Here is a 6,063-nt window from a genome sequence, read left to right on the forward strand (position 1 = left end):
ACTCTATAATTGCTAGCAATTACAGAGATTGCTTTATCCACTACAAAGACCATCTAAAGAGGTTGGCTGATGAGACCCTCGCTGCTGTTCGCTCTAGGTATCCTAACCCCCCAATCATCAGTTCACAAATAAATGGGCCAAGTCAAAGATTGTTACGATACTTGGCAATAAAAGATCTTCGCTTAAGAGGCAGGCACTAGCGGAGCTTGCTAGGCTCGAGGGAGGTCAACCACCAAGGGTCCCGCCCCACACCGCTCACAAGCGTGAGTGGAAGAAAGCAATGAAGTCAACAAGGGAGGACCCCAGTCTGCAGCACGTGGAGGCACGAAGGATCCAGATGGAGCAATATGGAAGCGTGCATTTTGGAGCAGGGGGTGTTGAATCATGGGAGGCCCAATTTGTAAGTATCGATCTCAAATTATATTGCTTATGTAGTTTATTAGGAGGTTGTTTCTTTGTACTAACCCCTCCGCAAATTGTGTCGTCTTGCAGCTTGAGATCATGGGCAGATACCCTACTCTTGTCGAGACAGCCTACCACCGCCACCATCGCAGAGGAGATACATGGAAGCACTTCTATCATGACGGGTTGATTACTGAGGAGCAGTATATCTGGGCTACTGGAGCGGCCCTCGAGGTATTTGAAAGTAATTAAATAATGTCAATATTATAAGTAAAGATTTGATTTTTCATACATTGATATATGTTGTCCCTTGTTTACAGGTCCCTGCACAAGAAGACGAGGAAGGAGGCGGAGAAGGGAGCGCAGAAGGGAGCGTGGAAGGGAGCGAGGATGTGGAGAACATAGATTAGTCGTAGAAGTAGTGCTAGCTACTCTTTTTTGTACTTAGAGCCACTAGCTTGGCTTCGTGCCTCTTGTATATACACTCCTCTTATTTTTTGTACTTGAAGCCACATGACATGGCTTAGCTTCATGCTATATGTACATACAAGCACTTTTTGAACTTTCAATTTTATTTCGTTTTGGAGTTGTAATGTTTTATTTGGAATTGTGATGAAAATGCGGTTGGCTGTAAGAATTGAATTACACAATGTGGAAATGGGATTCCTGTAACTATATAGCATACACAACGTGCTAAAGCATGACAATCATATTGAATGCAATGATGACACATGGTAATGAACTTGTAGAAAGCTAAGAATAAGGGATATCATAAAATCATTATTTCATTGAAAAAATTAGGAGTTTTGGATGATGCTGAGGTGCAAGGGCCCATTTTCACCCTATGGACCTTGTTACACATGTGAACGTACAAAATATGGAATGGGTCAATAGGATTTGATGGAGAGGAGTCTTATGGAAGAGCAACAAAGAAAGGGAGAACACCAAAATTGTGGGTGCTAACTCACCCAGATCAAGGTAAGCTCTTATTATGTATGTATGATACAAAGGGGTATAGACTGGGCCATTGGCCTTTACCCCAACAACCTCCCACTTAAGGGCCAATGAGCCTTTAAGGGAGAAGATGGGCATCCTAATGTCATTCGACACCCATCAATACTCTGCAATGTGCAAACCGCTCTGAGGAAAGGCTCGTTGTAAGAAGATCTGTAGGGTTCTCATATGTGTGAACCTTGACAAGCTAGATGCTCTTGTCCTCAATCACCTCTTTGATGAAGTGATACTTCACATCAATATGCTTTGTCTTTGCATGGAAGACAGGATTCCGTGTCAACTGGATGGCACTCTGACTATCATAGTGCAAAACTGGAACCTCTCTTGCAATGTTTAAGTCTCCCACTAGATGAGTAAGCCATATAGCTTCCTTGCATACCTCAGTGGTTGCAACATACTCTGCCTCAGTGGTAGACAAAGCCGTACATGGCTACAAACAAGAGACCCATGAAACTGCACCTCCAGTAAATGAGAAAACATATCCTGTAGTAGACCTCCTGGTGTCTACATTCCCTGCAAAATCGGCATCTGCATATCCAACAACAGATGTGTCCTTCCTCCCAAAGAAAATGCACATGTTCTTTGTACCATTCAAGTATCTCATGATACCTTTCACTACCTCCCAATGCTTCTTGGTAGGATTTGCCATATACTTGCTAACAGCTCCCACTGCAAAAGCAATATCTAGACGTGTAGCAACCATGGCATACATCAAGCTTCCTATTGCAAATGCATAAGGTATCTTTGCCATTTCAGCCTGCTCCTCATCTGACTTAGGGCTGTTCGCTTGGCTGAGTTTCACATGTGGAGGCAACGGAGTACTTATGGACTTCCCCCTCTCCATATTGAAACACTCAAGTACCTTGCTAATGTACTCTTTCTATGACAAATGAAGGAGTTTCTTGTTCCTATCCTGAATGATCCTCATGCCAAGTATGTGACTGGCATCACCCAAATCCTTCATGTCAAAGGTCTCATGCAACCTTTTCTTCAAGGCATCCACATCCAAAGTAGATTTCCTAGCAATAAGCATGTCATCAACATATAAAATCAAAATAAGAAGGCTGCCATCTGATGCCTTCTTTGTGTAGAGGCAATGATCTCTCTCACTCCGTGTGTACCCTTGGGATCACATAAATGCATCAAACTTATGGTACCACTCCCTAGGAGCCTACTTCAGCCCATAAAGACTTTTATGAAGCTTGCGTACCATCTGTTTTTTGCCCTACACAGCAAACCCCTCTGGCTGCTACATATAGATGTTCTCATGAAGATCTCCATGTAGAAAAGTTGTTTTTACATTTATTTGGACAAGCTCCATGTCCTCTCTGACTACAATCCTGTCAACATGACATAATCTAGAGATGGAGCATATCTCTGTGGAGGTCGTGAGACTCTAATGGAACGTCTCAACACTTGCTCACCATGAGCATCTTGCTGTCCCAACTGATTTTCCTGCATAACTTGAGGTTGTCCACCTAGATGTGATTCTCCCACCTCACGATCTATGGGCTGTCCATGCCCTACATCATGTGGAACAGGTTGTGCATGCCTCTCATATGGTGTTTGTCCATCCTCTTGAAACACCACTCTGCGTATCTTAACAATCTTTTCTGGCTTCTTGTGCATCTTGTCCTCATTAAAGATAATATCATGGTTGCGTACTATCTTCCTGGCCTCTAGATCCCACAATCGGTATCCCATCTTGCCTGAATCATCATATCAAGAAAAATGCACTTCCTTGACTTTGGATCAAGCTTGCTGCATTTTTCCTTAGGGATATGAACATAAGCTTCACAGCCAAATACACAAAGATGCCCATAAGGTGATGGCTTGCTTAACCAAACCTCTTCTAGCACTTTCCCATCTAGTGCCTTGCTAGGTGATCTATTGATAAGATGTACTATATCTTGATAGACTCAGCCCAAAAGCCATGAGGTAGATTGGCATTAGAAAGCATGCTTATCTTCCTTTCTTGAATAGTTCTATTCATCTTCTCAGCAACCTTATTCTGAGAAGGATTCTCAGGAGTAGGCTTGATGCCATGTAGCTCACAAAATTTCTTAAATGCATGAGAGGTATACTCTCCTCCATTATCAGTGTGCAAGCATTTGATTTTCTGCAAATGCTAAGAACTTTTGAAATGCATCAAAGACATCACTCTTCTTTCGAAGAGGATAGACCCACACTTTCTGTGTAGCATCATCAATGAAAGTAGCAAAGTAAGAAGCACCACCCAATGAGACAGTAGGCATAGATCCACACACATCAGTGTGAACCAACTCCAATGGTTCAAGCCTCTTCTTGCCCAAAGATTTTTTATGTAAAGACCGTGCTTGCTTCCCATACATGCAATGCTCACACATGCTAAAATCCAAAAAATTAAACACGGGAACATACTGCAAACTAGAAAGTATCTTCATTCCTATCAGGCTCATGTGTCCCAACCGACGATGCCACAAAGAGACAAATGGCTGCTCGGTCACATTGATTACATTATCTCTTATGCCTGACACATGCATTGAGTAAAACGTTCCATGCTTAGAACCTCTAGCAATCACAAGTGACCCTTTGCTAATTTTCCATGTATTGTTGCCAAAAAACACATGATAGCCATCATCATCAAGCTGTCGCGTACTTATCAAGCTCTTTTTCAGATTTGGAACATGCCTAACGTTCTTGAGTACAAATGTAGAACCATTAGGAAGAGACAAGTGGATATCTCCCACTCCAACAATGTCACATGGATAATCATTTCCAAGTCTCACGGTTCCTTTCCTTCCTGCATCATAAATGGTAAACCACTCCCTATGTGGAGTGACATGGAAAGATGCTCCCGAGTCTAGTATCCAATTCTGTGACAATGCATCATCACTAGTCACAAGAAAAGCATGCTCAAACATAGAGGCATAAAGAATGTCACCCTCATCACTATTGTTACTTATGGCATTCACTTCCTCTATATTGACTGTGGATTTCTCTTCCTTCTTGGGCTGCACATTAGCTTTGCCTTTACCTTTATCATTCTTCCATTTGTAGCAATCCTTATTGAAATGGCCTTTCTTCCCACAATAGAATCATTCCAAATCCTTTTTGGCATGGGATTTTCTTCTAGATTTGCTTCTAGACTTGCTTGTATTTTTGTCATGGTATTTCCCCCTGCAATATGACCTCCCTCTCACATTGAGAGCACTTGAACTTTTAGTTCAAGCATTGTTCTTTCTATTTACCTCCTCAGTGAGAAGGCTACTCTTAACATCACTGCTCGTCAGGCCTCTTGCACGGGCTGAATTGCTTATAGCAGTCCTAAAAGTGTCCCAACTTTCAGGAAGGGTGACCAATAAGGACATTGCCTTAACTAAGTCATCAAAGGCAATTTTTTGAGCTGAAAGTTGATTGAAAATTGTGTTAAACTCATTTAAATGGCTAGACATTGAAGTCCCTTCTTCCATGCAAAGATCTATAAGTTTCTTCAGCTAATACACTTGACAAGCGGCACTCTGCTTCTCATAAAGATCATGCAACTTTGTCCACACACCATAGGCACCACCTGCAGTACCTTTAATATTAAAATACACCGATTTTGAAAGTGTGAGCATGATCGTGGAGTGTGCAAGCTCATCCAATTCCTTCCACTCTTCATCATCTTCCGATAGGATTTGCATGTCCATGTGTTGGATTGGACTCAACCTTTGCAGTGGTCTTAAACCCTATGGTCTCCATCTTCTTTCAAAGCAAGAGTACCATCAGACATCGAATGTGGGAAGTGGGTGGTGAAACGGCCCATTTTAACCCTATGCACCTCGTTACAGATGTGAAGGTGCAAAATATGGAATGCGTCAATGGGATTTGCATATCCATGTGTTAGATTGGACTCAAACTTTGCACAAGTCTTAAAATCTGTGCTCTCTATGTTCTTGCAAACTTTGAGTCCCATCTAACACCGAATATGGGCACTCGGAGGTGAAACGGCCCATTTTCATCTTATGCATCTCCTTACATATGTGAAGGTAAAAAATATGGAACAGGTCAATAGAAATTTCATCTCCATGTGTTAGGTTGGGGACTCAGTTTAAATAGGTCTTCAACTCTATTGTCTCCATGTTCTTGCAAAGTTCAAGTCCCATCTATCACCAAATCTAGGCACTTGGAGTTGAAACGGCCCATATTCACCCTATGCACCTCCTTACATATGTGAAGGTGTAAAATATGGAATGGGTCAATAGGATTTACAATATAGAATGGGTCAATAGGATTTGCATTTCCATGTGTTGGATTCAACTCAAACGTTGCACATGTCTTAAACCCTATGGTCTCCATGGTTTTGAAAAGTTTGGTCCCATTTGATAGTGAATGTGGGCATTGGAGCTGAAACAATCCATTTTCACACTCTACAGCTCGTTACATATGTGAAGGTACAAAATATGGAATGGGTCAATAGGATTTGCATGTCCATGTGTCGCATAAAACTCAAACTTTGCAGAGGTCTAAGGTGTCCATGTTCTTGCAATGTTTGAGTCCCATTCGACACCAAATGTGGGTACTAACTAGTATGTACAGGGCCCATTTTCACCTAATGCACCTTGTTAGGTATGTGAAGGTGCAAAATATGGAATGTGTCAATAGGATTTGCATGTCCACGTATTA

The sequence above is a fragment of the Dipteris shenzhenensis genome, chromosome 25, assembly GCF_047967505.1.
Source record: "Dipteris shenzhenensis isolate YYH24624 ecotype China chromosome 25, Dip_SZ_1.0, whole genome shotgun sequence".
NCBI lineage: Eukaryota > Viridiplantae > Streptophyta > Polypodiopsida > Gleicheniales > Dipteridaceae > Dipteris > Dipteris shenzhenensis.